The sequence below is a fragment of the Haemorhous mexicanus genome, chromosome 16, assembly GCF_027477595.1.
Source record: "Haemorhous mexicanus isolate bHaeMex1 chromosome 16, bHaeMex1.pri, whole genome shotgun sequence".
Lineage (NCBI taxonomy): Eukaryota > Metazoa > Chordata > Aves > Passeriformes > Fringillidae > Haemorhous > Haemorhous mexicanus.
Window position 1 is genome coordinate 809,245 of NC_082356.1, and position 17,468 is coordinate 826,712.

Sequence of the window (17,468 nt, forward strand, 5' to 3'; positions counted from 1 at the left end):
GACACAAAATACCCAAAATATCCCAAAATACCCCAAAATATCCCCAAAAATATCCCAAAAGTATCCCAAAATATCTCCAAAAATACCCCCAAAATATCCCAAAAATACCCCAAAATATCCCAAAATTGCCCCAAAAAATTCCCCCAAAAATATCCCAAAATTATCCCCAAAATCCCAAAATTTCCCAAAAATATCCCAAAATCCCCCCAAAATCCCAAAATGTTCCAGAAAATTCCCTAAAATGTCCAAAAAATTTCCCTAAAATGTCCCCATAAATTCCCCAAAATCCCAAAAAAATTCTCCCCAAAATTCCCAAATTTTTCCCCAATTTATCCCAAATTCCCAGCAGGGACCCCCTGGCCCCTCCCAGTACAAACCAGTACCCCAAGTTTCCCTCCAGTCCCTCCCAGTATAACCCAGTACCCCCAGTCCCTCCCAGTCCATCCCAGTCTGTCCCAGTCCCTCCCAGTTCCCCCCAGTCTGTCCCAGTTCCCCCCCCTGACGCCCCTCCCCCCCCGGGCGCCGTTGCCGCTGCAGGTTCGACCAACAGCCCAAGTAACTGGGGATACTGGTTTGTACTGGGAGGGACTGGGAGGGGAACTGGGAGGGACTGGGAGGGGATTGGGAGGGACTGGGGGGGACTGGGGATACTGGTTTGTACTGGTTTGTACTTGTTTGTTCTCGGGGTGACTGGGAGGAGGGTCGGGGAGCACTGGGGGGGCATTACTGGTTCGAACTGTCTGGAACTGGTTTGTACTGGTTTAACTGGTTTGTACTTGTTCTAACTGGTCTGTACTCATTCACACTGGTCTGTACTGGTTCTAACTGGTTTGTACTGGTTTTATTGGCCTCTAACTGGTCCGTACTTGTCCGTACTGGTCTCTAACTGGTCCATACTGGTTTATACTGGTCTCTAACTGGTCTGTACTGGTCCATACTGGTCCCTGCTGGTCTCTAACTGGTCTGTACTGGTCCGTACTGGTCCGTACTGGTCTCTAACTGGTCCATACTGGTCTCTAACTGGTCCGTACTGGTCCGTACTGGTCCATACTGGTCCGTACTGGTCCATACCGGTCCCTACTGGTCCATACCGGTCCCTACTGGTCCATACTGGTCCATACTGGTCCCTACTGGTCTCTAACTGTTCCGTACTGGTCCCAGGACGGGGGAGCCGGATGAGGCCGAGGGCGCGCTGCGGCAATTGATGAGACGTGAGTGGGGGAGGGGCAGCGACCCCGAAACACCCCAAAATCCCCAAAATTCCCCCAAAAATCCCCAAATTCCCTGAAAATCCCAAAATTCCCAAAATCCCCAAATTCACCCCGAAATTCCCCCCAAAAATTCCCCAAAATTCCCCAAAATCTCCAAAATTCCCTAAAATTCCCCCAATTCCCCCCAAAATTCCCCTTCGAAAACCCCAAAATTCCCTGAAAATCCCAAAATTCCCCCAAAATTACCCAAAATCCCCCAAAATTACCCAAAATCCCCCAAAATTTCCCCAAATCCCCCAAAATTCCTCAAATCCTACCAAATCCCCTAAAATTCCCAAATTTCCCTCCAAAATTCACCTGGATTTCCCCAAATCCTCCAAAATTCCTGAGAGTTTCCCCCCAAATTCCCATAAAATCAAAACCAATCCCTCGATCCCTCAAATTCTCCTGGAATTCCCCAAATCCCCCAAAATCCGCCCAAACTTTCCCCAAATTTTCCCAGAATTCCCCAAAATTTCCCCAAAATTCACCCGAGTTCCTCCAAATTGCCCAATTTCCCCAAAATTTCCCCTAAATTCTCTCAAAATTTCCCCCAAATCTCCAAATTTCCCCAGAATTTCCCCCAAATTTTCCCAAAATTTCCCCAAAATCTCCAAATTTCCTGAGAATTCCCCCAAATTTTCCCAAAATTTCCCCCAATTTCCCCCAAATTAATCCCAGTTCCTCCAAATTCCCCAAATTTTCCCCAATTTCCCCAAAATCCTCAAAATTCCCCCAATTTCCCCCCAAATTTCCCCCAAATTTTCCCAATTCTCCCCAAATTTCCCACATTTCCCCCAAATTTCCTCCAAATTTCCCCAAATTTCCTCCAAATTTTTGCCCCAAATTCCCCCAAAATTCCCCCTAAATTCCCCCCAAATTTCCCCAAATTTCCCAAATCCCCCCAAATTTCCCTGAAATTTCCCCAATTTCCCCCAAAATTCCCCCAATTTACCCCAAAATTCTCAAAATTTTCCCAAATTTCCAAAAATTCCCCCAAATTTTCCCAATTCTCCCCAAATTTCCCACATTTCCCCCAAATTTTCTCCAAATTTCCCCAAATTTCCCCCAATTTTTTCCCCAAATTTCCCCAAATTCCCCCAAATTTCCCCAAATTTCCCCAAATCCCCCAAATTCTCCCCAACTCTCCGCAGGTCTCTCCACCCGCATGAGATGAAATTTTGGGATCCCCGAAATTCCGGGGGGGCCCCGACCCGGCCGGATGGAGCCGCCGAACCCAAAAATCCCCCAAAACCCCCAAAATACCCAAAAATCCCCCAAAATCCCCAAAAATCCCCAAAATCCCCCAAAATCCCCAAAAACCCCAAAAAATCCCAAAATCCCCACCTCAGACGGCCCAAAAATCCCAAAACTCCCAAAACTCCAAATCCTGACCAAAAAAATCCCCAAAATTTCCCCCAAAATCCCAAACGCTGACCCCAAAAATCAAAAAAAAATTTAAAAAATCCCAAAAATCCCAAAAAAATCCTCAAAATCCCAAACGCTGACCCCAAAAATCCCAAATCCCCACCCTAAAAATCCCCAGATTTGACCCAAATATCCCAAATCCTGACCCCAAAAATCCCCCAAAATTCCCTAAAAATCCCCAAAATCCCCCAAATATCCCAAATCCTGACCCCAAAAATCCCCAAATCCTAAATGCCCATCCCCAAAATCCCCAAAAATCCCCAAAATCCCAAATCCTGACCCCAAAAATTCCCAAAATTCACCCAAATTCCCAAATCCCCACCCCCAAAATCCCCAAAATCCCAAAATCCCAAATCCTGACACCAAGAATACCAAAAAATCCCAAAGAAATCCCCAAAATCCCCCCAAAATCCCCCAAATATCCCAAATCCTGAACCAAAAATCCCCAAATCCCCCAAATCCCCTCAAAAATTCCCCAAATCTCCCCAAAAAATCCCAAATCTCCCCAAATTTCCCCCAAAATCCCCAAATAAAGGAAGCCCCGTTCGGTCCTGGTGCCGAAATTTGGGGATTTGGGGGGATTTGGGGGATTTTTGGGGATTTTTGGGGATTTTTGGGGTCAGGATTTGGGATTTTTGGGGGATTTGGGGATATTTTGGGGATTTTGGGGGGATTTTTGGGATTCTTGGGGTCAGGATTTGGGATTTTTGGGGGAATTTTTTGAGATTTTTGGGAATTTTGGCGATTTTGGGGATTTTTTGGGGTTCTTGGGGTCAGGATTTGGGATTTTTTGGGGGGTATTTTGGGATCTTTTGGGGATTTTTGGGATTTTTGGGATTTTTAGGGGGATTTTGGGGCTCAGGATTTGGGGTTTTGGGGTTTTTTGGGAATTTTGGGGAATTTTTGAGGTCGGGATTTGGGATTTTGGTGAATTTTGGGATTTTTGGGGGGTCTACGGGGTCGGGATTTGGGGTTTTCGGGTTATTTTTGGGATTTTAGGGGAGATTCGGTGACAAATTTGGGGGATTTGGGGATTTTAGGGGAATTTTGGGCGAATTCTGGGGAAATTTTGGGGATTTGGAAGAATTTGGGGGAATTTTGGGGGATTTAGGGAAATTTGGGGGGAATTTTCAGCATTTGGGGTAATTTTGGGGGATTTTTGGAGGATTTTGGGGGATTTGGGGGGAATTTGGGGCCAATTTGGAGCAATTTTCAGAGGATTTTTGGAAATTTTGGGGATTTAGGGGAATTTTGGGGAATTTGAGGGGATTTTGAGGGGATTTGAACGAAATTTTGGGAATTTTGGGGAGGATTTCGGGGATTTGGGGCAAATCTTGGGGGACTTGAGGGGGAAATTTGGGGAATTTTGGAGGGAATTTGCGAGGAAATTTTGGGGAAAATTTTAAGGATTTTGGGGGAATTTCAGGAGGAAATTTCTGGGATTTTTGGGGGGAATTTGGGAGAAATTTTGGGGGAAATTTTGGGACTTTTTGGGGGGAATTTTGGGGGATTTTGGGGAGGATTTTGGGGAATTTTAGAAGAAATTTTGGGGAAATTTCAGGCATTTGGAGGAATTTTAGGGAGATTTTGGGGAATTTTAGGGGGAAATTGGGAATTTCTGGGTGGATTTTGGGGGAATTTTTGGTTTTTTTGGGGATTTGGGGAAAATTTTGTGACTTTTGGGGGGAATTTGGGGATTTTTAGGGAAATTTGAAGAAATTTGGGGGGAATTTCTGGGATTTTCAGGGGAATTTGGGGAAGATTTTGGGGGGAATTTGAGGGAATTTTTGGGTTTTGGGGGATTTTGGGAGGAATTTGGGGATCTTGGGAGAAATTTGGGGAAAAATTGGGGAAAATTTGGGGATTTTGGGGGAGTTTTGTGCCGATTTTGGGACTTTGGGGGAAATTTGGGGAAATTTTCTGGAATTTGGAGGAATTTTGGGGAAATTTGGGGGATTTTGGGGAAATTTGGGGATTTTTAATGGGGATTTTTGAGGGGGATTTTGGGGAAATTTGGGGGAAATTTGGGATTTTAGGTGGATTTTGTAGAATTTGGGAGGATTTGGGGTTTTTAGGGGGATTTTTGGGGTCTTTTGGGGAAGTATTTTTGGGGTTTTTTGGGTTCTTTTTTAATTTTTGGGGGGTTTGGGTTTTTGGGGGTTTTTGGGGTATTTTGGGGGTTTTCTTTGGGGGTATTCTCATGAATTTTGGGAGATTTTATCCTATTTCAGAATTTTTTTTGTGTATTTGGGGATTTTTGAGTTTTTTTGCTATTTTGGAGTATTTTAAAATATTTTGGGGGATTTTTGGGAGATTTTCGGGCCTGTGAAAAATGCGTATTTTATTATTGGCTTTTCGCAAATATTAAAATGAATATTATATGTGTTGTGTTAGAAAGTAATGCTGTATTAATTCTCTTCAGTAGTGTGTTAAATATAGTTTTAGATTATAAAAATTGTTAAAATAGAAACTGTGCTATGTAGGATAATTTTTTTTTTCAAAGAAAGGACTTGCAGTGAGATAGCAGCCACAGGACACCTAAATCTTTCGGAGAAAAAGAATTTATTGCTCCCTTATCAGAAGGAAGGAACTTCTTCCCGCCTCGAAGGCACTGTTAGGATTAGGAGGAAGAAGTTGACGATGACCAGGCCGAATCCTGTGTTTGAATGGAATTTATGCATTATGTATGAAGTGTATGAATATGCAACAGGCTGTTGTTTCTAAGGGTTAGTCCTTTGTTAACGGGTGTCCTTTTTCGGGCTTGTGCTGCCCAGAAAAAGGTACCCGGACATCCATAACTCTTTGTTTTTATTGTCTCATATTGTCTTAATTCAAATTGTCTAAGTTATTATTACTCTAATTGTACTATTATTTTTAAACTTTTTTATTACTATTAAATCTTTAAAATTTTAAAAAACAAGTGATTGGTGTTTTTCACAGGCCATTTTGGGGTGTTTTGGGGGGATTTTTTGGGGAGGTTTTGGGGTGTTTTGAGGTAATTTTTTTTTTTTATATTTTCAAATTTCTGTGTAATTTTGGGACGGATTTTTGGGTGGTTTTGGGGGGATTTTTTTGGGTAAATTTTGGGGGATTTTTTCCAATTTTTTGAGGCATTTTTTGGCTATTTCTGGGTGGTTTTGGGGGATTTTTAGGGGTAATTTTTGGGGGATTTTGGGGGATTTTTTTTCAATTTTTTTGGGTACTTTGGGGTGGTTTTGGGGGGATTTTTGTGGTTTCTTTTGGGAGTATTTTGGGGAATTTTTTTCAATTTTTGGGCTATTTTGGGGGTAATTTTGGGGCATTTCTGGGTGGTTTTAGTGGGATTTTTTTGGTAATTTTGGGGTGGTTTGGGGGGATTTTTTTTCAATTTTTTGGGGTATTTCTGGGTGGTTTTGGGGATTTTGGGGGGATTTTTTTCTCACTTAGCAACTCCAAAAAGGATCATTCAGGGGAGGGAAGAAGCCTCACAAACCAATCAACCATAGAGACATAGATAACTGACACAGAACATTTGAGAATACAAGGGGAGTGACTACAGAGACTGACAAGAGTCAGTTTCTCACCTTTTTGAAGGTGAGAAACCTTCTTTTTCTCACCTTTTTGAAGGTGAGACCACCTGGAGACCAGAGGAGACCAGTTGGAGCTCCAGGCACAGCAGATGATTGGCACAGCTGAGCCTGTGGGAAGCTCCCATAGCTCCCACCTTCTCCCTCCCTGTAGACAGCTCCCTCCCTCCAGCCCTCAGACCCTGCCTGTGGTAGTTGGTGTTTACAGTAGTTTTAATATAAAAGTTAGATTTCCTCTGTTAGTCAGTTATAATGGCTTCTACCATGTACCCTATTTTGTTCCCCCTAATGGTTCAGTCCTAAGTTGTTTACCACAAAGTTTTCCCACCACTTGTCTGCCCATCAGTGTGTCAGTCTCCCTGCTCCCCCCTCATTCCCTTAGAAGCCCTTGTCAATCTCAGTTGTACTACCCCTTACTCTTGTCAGTCTCCGTAGTCACTCCCCTAGTATTCTCGAATGTTCTGTGTCAGTTAGCTATGTCTCGATGGTTGATTGGTTTGTGAGGCTTCTTCCCTCCCCTGAATGATCCTTATTGGAGTTGCTAAGTGATCTGTTCCTCCCCTAAGATCCCCTCATTGGGTGAGAGTTGTAGCCACCCCTTGTACCATCCCCTCTTTAAAAATGCTACTCAGACCCATTTTCTTTGTCACATGCACTGGACCCCTTTCAGAAATAAACGTTCCTCGGAAACTCAGACAAGTGATCCTTCCTTGTTTCCTTCGCCTCTGATTTCTCATGCCGTGCTCCTGCTGTCACCCACGCCGTAGCAATTACTGCCACCCTCGAAGGTCTCAGCAGAGATCAGGGGGCGGCTACTCTCGTGTGTGCCGTCAGCCACCAAGGGTGTGCTGGCCAGCAAACCTCCATCCCGTGGCTGCAGAGTGCTTCCACACCTGCCCATCCCCTTTCTTCCCTCCCAGCTCATCCCTTTCCTTCACCTTCCATTAATAAACTGTTTGGCTTCTTTGCTTTACCTGCATCTCTGTGGAACTGGAATGATAAAAATCTGGGGCCCTGGGACACACAAGCCCCTCCTGCCATTCTCTTCCACACCGTGTTTTGTGTACAGACACAGGAACAAGGGCAGATCAGGCTGGAAAGTTCCCTGTGCTGAAGATCCATTTCCACGACGCTGTGGAGGTACAGACCTTGCTGAGCATCCTGGAGCCCCTGGACTTTGGAAGAGCCAAGCTGAGGATGCTCTGAACCCAGCTGTGAGGCATTCCATGGCAAGCATCCACAGAGGGCAAAGGAGCTTGGAATGCTGGAAGGTTTCAAGAACAGCTTCCTAAAAGCACAGCACTGCTCCATCCCTGCACAGGATCAGGAAGAGGGCAGAACCAGAGACCATCTGGGCTCAACAGAGAGCTTTGGGTGTGCCTAAGAGCAAATGAAGCAGCAGCACGGTGCCCGAGACTCAGACGCATGACCGTGCCAGTGCCCGGAGCGCTGCCTGGCAGTGCTGGGATCTCGGGTGTGGTTCTGGTCCCCAGAACCAAGGAATGGCAGCCCCAGGCTCAGACCCAGTCAGAAAGCCAACCAAGTGAGACCAGAGGGAGGGCACCCTTCCAGTTTCTCTTGGGCATGGCCGCAAAACAGCCCCTGCTGCTTCTTCCTCCACCTGTGTTTGGGGCGTGCTGGTGGCAGAGCCAGCCAGGTTGTGCTCTGCATTCCAAAGCCTGTTGGGAGCAGACATGAAAAGCGCTGCGTGCACAGCAGAGAGTTCTGGAAGGTTCTGGCAAGAGCGTCCTGTGGGGACAGGGCTCTGGGCTCTGGCTGGGAACAGCCTGGTTTTCCTGCCGTGAGCGCAGGCAGGAGTTGAGGCAGGTGAAGAGGCAGCAGGCAGCTTGTGTTTGTAGAGGGCCTGCGGCTGCACCTCTTAACCTCCACCTGGAAACACACTTGGGGGAATAGGAGCTAGAGCTGGAGTACCTGTCCTGAAAGGACCTGAAGTCATTCAGCCTTGCCAGCTTTTCTTAAGAGTGCATTGGTGTTCCCCAGAAAAGCTACACATTTGGGGAAATGCCTTTGGAGGAACGGGGCTTGCTTCTCAAGGAAATTGCTTCCCAGGGAGCTCCCAGTGAGGTAGGTGCAAGTGTCCTACTTTGGCTCTCTGTGCTCCTTGCAGTCCTTGAGGCCCATTGCACTTGGCAGAGGGGCAGGGCAAGGGAGAAGGCTGTGAGGAGCAGGTTTGGCATCCACCTGGACCTGCAGAGACCAACCCAAACACCTGCAGCAGGGTGTGTTCCCCCTCTTTGGACAGAGGTGTGAGCAGGGGCATCTCTGTCCAGCCACGAGCCCCAGAGCTCTCTTTGAGAGCTGGGAATTAAAAGGCCTTTACAGACACACTTTTCACATCTTCCCTGTCTGCTGTGTTTCAACTCTTAGCAATATGCATTTGCCTCTTGCTTGGTGGAAGCTGCTGTGGCCCAGGGCCAGCACAGAGCTGGGCTGGGTGGGCCAGGCAGTGTGGAGAGCCTTGGCTGATCTTGGTGTGTCCCTGGCCTCAGAAAAGGTTTGGAAGGTTTGCCTCTCCAGGCGTCCTGCTCATTGGCTCTCCCTGTGCATCTTGAAGAGAACAAGGTAGGCATTTCTGGCAGCTGGGCATCAGCAGGCCTTTAAATGGGGGTGTGTTGTGGAGCCAGCCCAGCTGAGATACCTGGAGAGGAGCCCAGTGCTCCTTGCTCCCCTCTGCTGACACGTGAGTGTTTGTCGGGTTTTGGGATGACGCTGTCTGTGTCAGGGGTGCTACGTGGACATGAGACAGCCGGTCCTGTCCTGCTGGGTCCCAGCAGTGCCTCGCAGCAGCCCCGCATCCATGTCAGGATGCTGGCCAAGAGAGCTCCTGGGAGCTGAGACAGCTGATTTTAATCTTGTGCAGGTGCCTACAGGTCAAGGCCAAGGGTGTTCCCTCAGGATATAGCAGTCCTGAGGGCTTTCCCTAATTCAGAGAAATCGGCAGACAAATGCATTGTCTGCCAAAAGCCCTTTTACTGACCTGGCTGGAGGGCAGGAGTCTGCACCCCACTAAAATATTTCTCTGCCACTTAGAAATTTCAGTGGAAATTTCAGTATGTTGGAATTGTATCAAACGTACCATCCATCTTTACACTGCTGAGGTGATTCGATAGGCAGGGGGTTAGAAATACATTGTGTCAGATTCCTAGACTTGAAGCTGATGTCCAGGCACTGGCCAGGAGCAATCTCGATGCCACAAAGCAGCACAAAGTCTTCCTCATGGCTTCCCTGCACAGGGCTGATTCCATACTTGCCCTTAGTTCTTCTGGCAGACTATGTCTAAAGCTTTTTGTCAAGTCACTCTCATGTCAAGTTAGGTTTTTCTTATGCTAACTGGTGCTAAGTACTTTGTCTGTGCTAAGTATTTGTTGACTAATGTGAATTGCTTGTGCTTGCTTATGTCAAACAAATCCTTGTTTCATTGCCAAAGGTGCCTGAGGCCGCCTGCTCCTTGTGGCACCAGTTGCTTTCCTGTGGGATGTTCTACCTCCCCAGAGAGTAAAGAGGGAGCTGGAGAAAAGAGCTTGTCAGGCTGCTCTGGATACTTTACCAGCAGCACTGGTTGAGTGGAGAAGTCCGAGCTGGGCACAAAGGTGCAAATGGAACAGCCGTGCACAGGAAGGCTCGCTGGGAAGGGTGATCCAGGAACCCCAGGCCTGGCAGCCTGAGCTTGCTACAGGGAAGGCCTTGGAGCAGATCCTCCTGAGTGTCATCCCACGGCACCTGCAGGGAACCAGGGCGTCTGCTGGAGGGTAGGAAAGCTCTGCAGAGGGACGGGGTCAGCTGGGGATCCTGGTGGGGTGTTGAGGGCTTCTGGGTGGGAGTTTGGGAGGGATGGTGTTGGTGAAGTATTGGGGAAGGAGTTGTCTGGAAGGTGAGAGGTCTAGGCTGGAATTTGAGTCAGTTTGAAGGCAGCATCTGTGGTTTGGCATAGCTTTGCTTACAGAGGGCAGAAAGAATATCTGTGACTCTTCCTGTTCATGGTCCTGATTCTCCTGCAGGGAACAAGAAGGGAGAGCTGTACTTTACTGGCCACTTAGATATCTGTACCAGGGGGAGGATTAGCCCTTTTGCCATCTACTCATTTGTTTGGGCTATTTTTGCAACACTGAGTGGACTTTCATTTCTGGACAGCTTTTTTTACTTAAGAGAATTAGGATATTATCATGCCTTCATAGAAAACCATTTGCAAACCAAAGAATGGCCTTTTTTTTTGCCTCTGTGTAGTGTTATGTTCTGTAAAGTGACACTCAGTGGGTGACATTAGGGCAAATGAGTTGCTGCTTTGAGATGGGAATCAAACTTCCAACTCTCCACCTTCTCAGGCCATCCCAATGAATTGGGGAAGTTTGCAACTTTTTGGAACTCCTTGAGTTTAGCAATGGGAAGTAAAGCTCTTCCTGAAGTGAGGAGTCTTAAACGCCAGATTCTTCTGTGCCTTCACCACTAAGGTGTTTCTGTGCTAAAGGAAATTACTTCAATAGAAAATAATTTCAGCATGGAGTGAGAGCTTCTGACCGAGACCAAGTGTGGCCAGCATTTGCTCCAGGTGCTCCTGCCAACAACCCCTGCAGGAAGGAGCACAGCCCCCAATGCACGTGGGCTTTGGCTCCCTCTGGCACAGAAGCCCCCCGGGGGCACAGGTCTCTGGGGCAGGAGATGGGCACCAGCGCTGCCAGGGCTCAGGGGGTGGCAGGTCTGCTTGGGCAGCGACTCTGCCACACCTGCTGATGTCAGTGCTCCCTAGTCCCAGGGGTCAGAGCAGCATTCGTGCCCTGGCCCACACGTTCCCTGTCCATGTCACACCCACAGGTTTAGGATGGCCACCCGCCGGGATGTGTCCCAAGGAGGCCGTGCCAGCTTCTGTGGAAGGCCCCGTGCCCTTCCCAGAGCGGCTGCCTCGGCAGCCCTGGGGTCTCCTTCTGCTGCCCTGAGCCCGCAGAGCAGGACAGCATTTGCTGATGCTCTGAGCCCTTCCTTAAGACCCTGTCAGGCTGGCTTAGAAACCTGGGACCAGGGATTCCTTCCAGCCTGGGCCACTTTGGTTCAGCTGGGGGCAGCCCCAGGGCAGGGGGCAGTGTGTGCAGGGGCCCTTTGTGACATGGGGCAGCATGGTCAGCATAGAACCGGTGTCCAAGGGCTCTTTGTGACACGTGGTGACATAGGAGCTGGTGGTGACAAGAGCAGGCCACAGTGCTCGGTGCACACAGCGGGACAGGACAGCACAGAGCGGTGCCGTGAGGAGCCCCTGCACAGCGCGTTCGATCGTGTCTGACCCAGAGCCTTTCCGAGGCATTGTTCCTGCAGCTGACCTCGAGGCCAGACCGCAGGACTTGCTGACCTGTGGCCGTCCGAAGCTTCTATTCTGCACTGCCCTCAAGGGCAGAGTGTGAGATTTGGTGCCGCGGAGCTTTTCCAAGGCATTTCTCCTGCAAGTAGCTCCAGTCACTGACATGGAGCAGAGACGCCCGAAAGTGCCCAAGCTGGCCTGGGTGGAAGGGGAGGAAGAAGGCCTTGGAGCTGCCCCAGCAGAGGAGACTGAAGAGGTGGTGCCGTTCCATCCACAGCAGGAGGGTGAGTGGCAGAGCTTGGCCACAGGACTGGTGCCTGCAGCCAGCTTGACCCCATGCCATGCCATGCCATGCCATGCCATGCCATGCCATGCCATGCCATGCCATGCCATGCCATGCCATGCCATGCCATGCCATGCCATGCCATGCCATGCCATGCCATGCCATGCCATGCCACCCCCTGGGGACATGCCTATGGACAGGATGGAAGAGCGGCTGGGCAGACACCCTGCAGTAACCATGCTCCATCCCCCTGGAGCATCCCAGGGCTCTCCCTGCCTGGGGAGAGCAGGGCTGGGCTCTGTTCTCCAGCCCCTCCTGCATGCCCTCAGCTCTGCCTGTGCTCGCTCTTTGCCCGATCCAGCCCTGGAGCTCACACAAGAGCAGGAATCCAGCCGTGGCTGCTTCTGCAGAACAGCGCAGGTACCTGCAGCCACCCCCACCTGGGCTGGGCCTGCTGTCCCTGCTCAGCCGAGCACCGTGTGTGCAGCACTCCATGGAATACTCCTGGCTTCTTGACCTTCTCCTACAGTTTGTCTGTAAATTCATCAAGAGCATTCGGCAGGAAGAGACCAGGGCCATGGGCACGGGCCTTAGAGCACATTCAGAGGTCTTCAAACATGAGACCAGTGCTGCCATCCTGTGTATGCTTGTAGAGGAAGTTTTTTACAATCCAAAGCAAGTAAGCAGCCTGTGGCCAGGGTTTGATCCTCCCAGGAATTGCTTGGCCTCCCAAGCCATGCCTGCTGGTCCCTGTGAGCATTTGAGGCCACATGGCAGTGTGGTGGGAAGGGCAGCACTTCTCTGGGGAAGCTGGGGACATTCCTCCCTCTGGCAGCTTTCAAAATCTCCCTGTGCCTTCTCCAGGTGCCCACCCTGGTCAGGTACATCCACCAGCGGATCATGGCCAATGATTCTGCGGAGCACAGGCTGGACAAGCCCCTGCTGGATCTCACTGAAGCACAGCCAAATGATGCAGTAATGACACTCCTGCGTGTGTCCCCATCCTGTGACAGGTATGGGGCCCACCTGCTCAGAGGGCTCAGGGCTCCCCAGCCCATCAGCCTCTACAGCCTGTCCCAGGTGTCTGACCAACAGAGAGTTCCAGGGCCCTCTGGCTGCTCCCTTTTCCAGCCCTGGCGTGTCAGCCCCTGAGCCTGAGTGCTGCTGGCAAGGGCCAGTGGGCAGAGGCAGAGCCAGCGGTCCACCTGGGCCCCTAGAGACGCCCAGGCCACGGTGCTGTGTCTGAGACCCCCCTGAGACAGAGCTCTAACCCCATAGAGCTTCCATGGCCATGTGGAAGACCGTCATGGGCTCAGCCAGGACTGTGGAGCTGGCACAGCTGATACTCCTGGATGTGCTGTGGAGCTGGCCAGAGCACAGCATGTGCACCTCGGATGGGGACAAAACGGGTGTCTTTGCCCTGGCTGTGAGTTTCTGCAACTGGCCTTTGCTGGCCTCAAGGCTGCCTCTCCAGCAGCTCTCCATCTTCCTCCCCCCACTGTATCTCCCTGACTCGGGCACTCGCCTGAAACCTGGCCCAGCTTCAGGCCCACCAGGCCCGGTGCTCCCCCTGCGTCTCTCCGGGCCTCTCCCTGCCACACTTGGGCCCTGCCACACAGACACCTCGGCACTGAGCACTGTCTTGGGGGGCTTTGTCCTTTGCAGGCAACCGTGGTGATGTGGAAGATCCTCCAGGAGCCTTGGGTCCCATGTGTAGTGATGGCGTATTTCCCCCGCCTCTTTGTGCATCTGCTCTTCCAAGTGTTCTTCAGCACTCTGGATGTGCCAGAGGAGGTCGATACCTTCTGGATGGGATGCCAGGAAGAGCATGGCCTTGCCACCAGCCCCAACAGGTGCTCCATCCCAGTCCTCCTGTCCCTGCCACATGGCCGGTGAAGGAGCCAGTGCTGCCAGTGTGACCTGGGCTTTGCTCTGCACGCAGGTTTGCAGTGCAGACTCTGAAGTCCCTGCTCTGCCGAACGCAGCAGAGGATGTGGTGGTGGCAATGGAACGCAGGTGTGGCTGGGACACGCTGCTCTCTGTTGACACCAGCCACTATGCCGTGGGTCTGCTGGCCAGGTGAGACCCCCTTCTCCCCACTGCCTCTGACATTTGTGCTCTGTGTCCAGGTGCCCCACACAGTCCCCCTGGTTGTAGCCCAGAGGGCCTTGTCACTGAGGGACGGCCGAGCAGACGGAAAAAGGCTGGGAGAGGAGGGTGGACAAAAGGAGCCACCTCCGAAATAGCCCAGGTGCACTTGCAGGATGCTGGGGAAAGACCAGACCTCTGTGAGTCAGTCCTGCGAAACGTTTGTCCCCTTGGCTCACAGTCTTAGTTCCTTTTTCTCCCTCCAGGGAGATGTGCTGTGTCTCCATCCCCTTGTGTTCCCGTATCTTTCGCTACCTGCTCTGGCTGCTCAGCACACAGGAGCCACACTGGGATCTGCCTGCCCTGGTGTTCCTTGTGGAGGTGAGCCTGATGGCCAGCACTGTCTCGCTCAGCTGCCTCCCAGCTCTCTGCCTTCTCAGAGCCACAGCTGCCTGGGACGGTGCTCGTGCCCTGTGCTGCTGCCTGGGCCCAGCCCTGTGCGGTTCTGGGCTCCTGCCGGCCAGGTCCCCTGTCACTGCCCTGTGCCTTTCAGGTCCTCGAGTTCCTGGACCTGAGTGAACGCGGTGCTAACAGATTCCTGGAAATCTTGTCAAGGCAGTTGCAGAGCGAGTGCAGGGAGAGGCGTCTCCTGGCATTCAAGGCCCTCCTCAGGCTCACTGACAATCCCTTGATGGTGAGAAGGGGGTAGCAGCTGAAGCTGCACTGGAGAATGCAGTCGCTTGGGCTTGGCTGCGCTTGGGCAGTTGCTCCCAGCTCTCCTGCCTCCCCTTCAGCTGCCCGAGTGCTTCGGGACAGGCATTTGGCCTCTAGGCCCTGCACCAGCAGAGTGGAATTTCATAAACTTGTGATCCACACAGACCAGAAAAATGTGGAGCCTGACTCAAAGACTTGTGAGGCTCCTGTGGGATGAAGATGGAGAGATAGTTAAGATAAAGGTCATGGTACTCAGCTTTATAATCTTGGACAAGGGCATGCCAATACCCAGCCTGATTGCACTGCAGCTGGCTGAGGCGCTCCCGCCTCTCTTTGACCATGTAAGGCTCTGTGCGCCCAGCCACCCCCACTGGGTGCTGCCTGGACACGTGGTGCCCAATGGATTTACAGGCTTGCACCCAGCTGAGCCCCTTGCAGCCCATGCCGAGGTCTTCTTTTCTTCTCTTCATTCAGAATAATAGTCAGGTGCAGCAGCTCTCCATATTGCTCTTCCAAACATTGCTGACTCTTCCACTGGAAAAGAAAATAAAGGCCCTGAAGACACAAGTGAGCCACAGCCTTCTCCCACTTTTCTTCCACTGCCATGATGGGAATCGGCATGTGGCACAGGTGAGGACTTGTGGGCTGCTGCTGTCCCCCTGGCAGGGGGCTCGGCTGCCTCCTGCCCTGGCGCCTGCCGGGCTGCAGCCTCCTCCAGGCCTTGGCACAGGGACGTGAGTCCTGCGCCCTGGGCTGTGGGGCCATTTGCGTGTCTCTGCTACTTTCCAGGCTTCTCAGGAAATGCTACATTGTTTGCTCAAGTTCCTGAAGAGGAAAGATCTAGAAAAACTGGTGACGAAGGAGAAACTCTGGATTTTCACCAACGGCCTAGTAAGGACAGCCTGCAAGCCCCAGCCTCTGCCTGGAGAAGGCCCCTGAGTGCGGTGCTCAGAGTATGGGGCTGGCAGCTGTGCCCCTGCCCGCTGCTGCACCCAGAGGCTGCACGGGCTCTTCTCCAGGCTCTTGTGTGCCCCAGCCAGGGGCCGATGCAGCCCTGGCCCAGCGGTGCTGTGGGGTGGGCCGGCACCGCGGCTCCCCGGGCAGCAGCTGGCCCTCTGCCCCCTCCAGAGCCCGGCACCAGCAGCTGCTGGCCGCGCCACAGGGCTGTGCAGGCAGGGGAGGCCGGGGCTGGGTGCAGGCAGTGCCCGGCCAAGGGGCTCAGCCCGCGCCAACCCTTCCCTCCTGCCGCTCTCTCCAGCTGGCAGACAACGAGGGCAGAGCGGCCGAGCACCTGCGCCGGGCCCTGCCCTACCTGCAGAGCCCACAGGAGTCCCTGCGAGTGGTGGCCATCAGGTTCATTGGTGAGCCACGAGCCCAGGCTCCCTCCCCAGCCTGCCGCAGCTCTGCCCCAGCCCCGCCTGCTGCCGCGGCAGCGCCACCCGGGCCCTGCGCCATCGAGCCCCGCCTGGCCCCGGCGCTGCTGCCGCCCTCTCGCAGCCGTGCCCTGGGGCAGCCGCGTGCAGCAGGGGCTGGACTGAGCCCTGCTGGGCCAGCAGGCCGTGTGGCCACAGTCCCAGCAGTGCCGCTTGCAGGGAGCTGTGCCGCTGGGGCTGTGACAGGCTCTGTGTTCCCAGGGATGGCTGGGCGGAGCTTGACGGGGAAGTATCAAGAGCTCAAGCTTATCTATAGTGGTGAGTGAGGGCAGCAGGCTGGCAGTGGGGGCTGGCAAGGGGAAAGCTGCAAGCCCTGTCCCGGCTGTGGAGGGCTCTGCTCCTTGTGCGGACGAGGGCTGGCCTGGGTGGAGCACACAGATTTAAGGGCCATGTGGGGGATTCATGGCTGCTCTTCAGGCTGATCCCCTTGGACCCTGCTCCATCCTGGCCATGGCTAGTGCGGGCCGGGATGGCCCTGGCAGGGCGCTCTCCTCAGCTCCCTGCAGATGTGGCATCTGACCATGGCTCTGTTCCTCTCTGTTACAGCCTTGGAAGTAATGGCAAATGACATCAGCCCCTCTGTCAGCAGCCTGTCAATTCAAACTTGGCATATCCTCAGGGCATTAGACAGACCTCGATATTCCACCTTCAGGAATCTGCATGGTGAGCTCCATGGGCCATGGAGGACAAGGCTTCATCTGCTGGGGCTCAGCTGCCTGCGCTGCTGGAGCTCTGCACAGAGATGAGCCCAGAGGCTCTGTCTGCTGGGGCCACCTGAGCCAGCAGAGATTTTCAGTTTGTTCAAGACTGTTCTTTTCTTCTTTTTGTTTTTCTTTAGTATATAAATATAGGATGTGTTATAATAGACAGACACCCAGGCTCTTTCTTTTGCTGCCAGGACCTGCAGGGCATTGAAGAAGAGGGGAAAAGGGTGCTTGTGCTCAGTGAGCTGCCCAGGCGTGCAGTGCTGCAGGAAAAATGGCCAGAAGCCTCTTGGCCTTTGGTGGTTCTGCTGAAGCCTTTGTGGTGCCAACAGAATAGTTGGGCAGGGGCTGGAGCTGTGGGGATCCCTGCGAGAGCGGTGCCTGGAGATGGTCACAAGCCCTGTCCCTGGTAGGCACCGCTATCTGTGTCCTCCTGCCTGTGTGCTGCTCACTGCGTTGCTGAGGGCTCCGAGGTGCCTCTGGATGGGGCTCCTCTGGAGCTGCTGTGGGGCTGCGGCGCTGCTGCCGGGAAGTTTGGCCAGGCTGGGGGAGACCCTGAGGGGCTGGGGCACTGGGAAGCTGTCAGCAATTGTGTGCCAGAGGCCGCAAGCAGCCCCCTGGCAGCCGCCTTGTTCCTGGCACCCGGCTGCTCTGGTGCTTCCTCAGTGGGCGGTTGGAGGGACCTCCTGGAATC

At 52.2% G+C, this 17,468-nt stretch overlaps 2 long non-coding RNA genes across 2 annotated transcripts; both read left to right on the forward strand.

The window, feature by feature from the left end:
• The first annotated feature begins 553 nt into the window (after positions 1–553).
• LOC132335044 (uncharacterized) lies at positions 554–3,256 on the forward strand. The gene is made up of 2 exons (XR_009488579.1): positions 554–1,211; positions 2,405–3,256. It is a non-coding gene; the product is annotated as an uncharacterized LOC132335044 (long non-coding RNA).
• A 12,876-nt stretch (positions 3,257–16,132) lies between these two features.
• On the forward strand, positions 16,133–16,941 carry LOC132335024 (uncharacterized). Its single transcript, XR_009488576.1, has 2 exons — positions 16,133–16,328; positions 16,617–16,941. It is a non-coding gene; the product is annotated as an uncharacterized LOC132335024 (long non-coding RNA).
• Positions 16,942–17,468: the final 527 nt, after the last annotated feature.